This window comes from Solanum stenotomum, chromosome 1 (genome assembly GCF_019186545.1).
Source record: "Solanum stenotomum isolate F172 chromosome 1, ASM1918654v1, whole genome shotgun sequence".
Classification (NCBI taxonomy): domain Eukaryota; kingdom Viridiplantae; phylum Streptophyta; class Magnoliopsida; order Solanales; family Solanaceae; genus Solanum; species Solanum stenotomum.
Genome location: NC_064282.1, coordinates 13,903,013 through 13,903,366, shown reverse-complemented (window position 1 = coordinate 13,903,366; position 354 = coordinate 13,903,013).

Genomic DNA, 354 nt, shown 5'->3' with positions numbered 1-354 from the left:
CCAAAAAAAAAAACTAATTTGGATATTATTTGATTTTTTTAAAAAAAATAATTCTATCCACTCCACCTAATCCTCCGCTTCCAATTTTTTTTCTCATTTTATATTAGATATATACATATCAAAAATATTTTTTACTTGCCGCCACAAGACATTTTTTAATTTTTTACTTATTTATGTTATATTCGCTACACTAGTAGAATTTTTTTTTCTAAAAATATATGTACGTACATATCAAACACAAAATGAGAAAAATGTAAAAAAATAAAATAAAATTAGGAGCGGAAGGTTAAATAGGATGGGGTAGAATTATTTTTTTTTTTTTAAATAAAACAATATCAAATTTTTTTGGGGGGG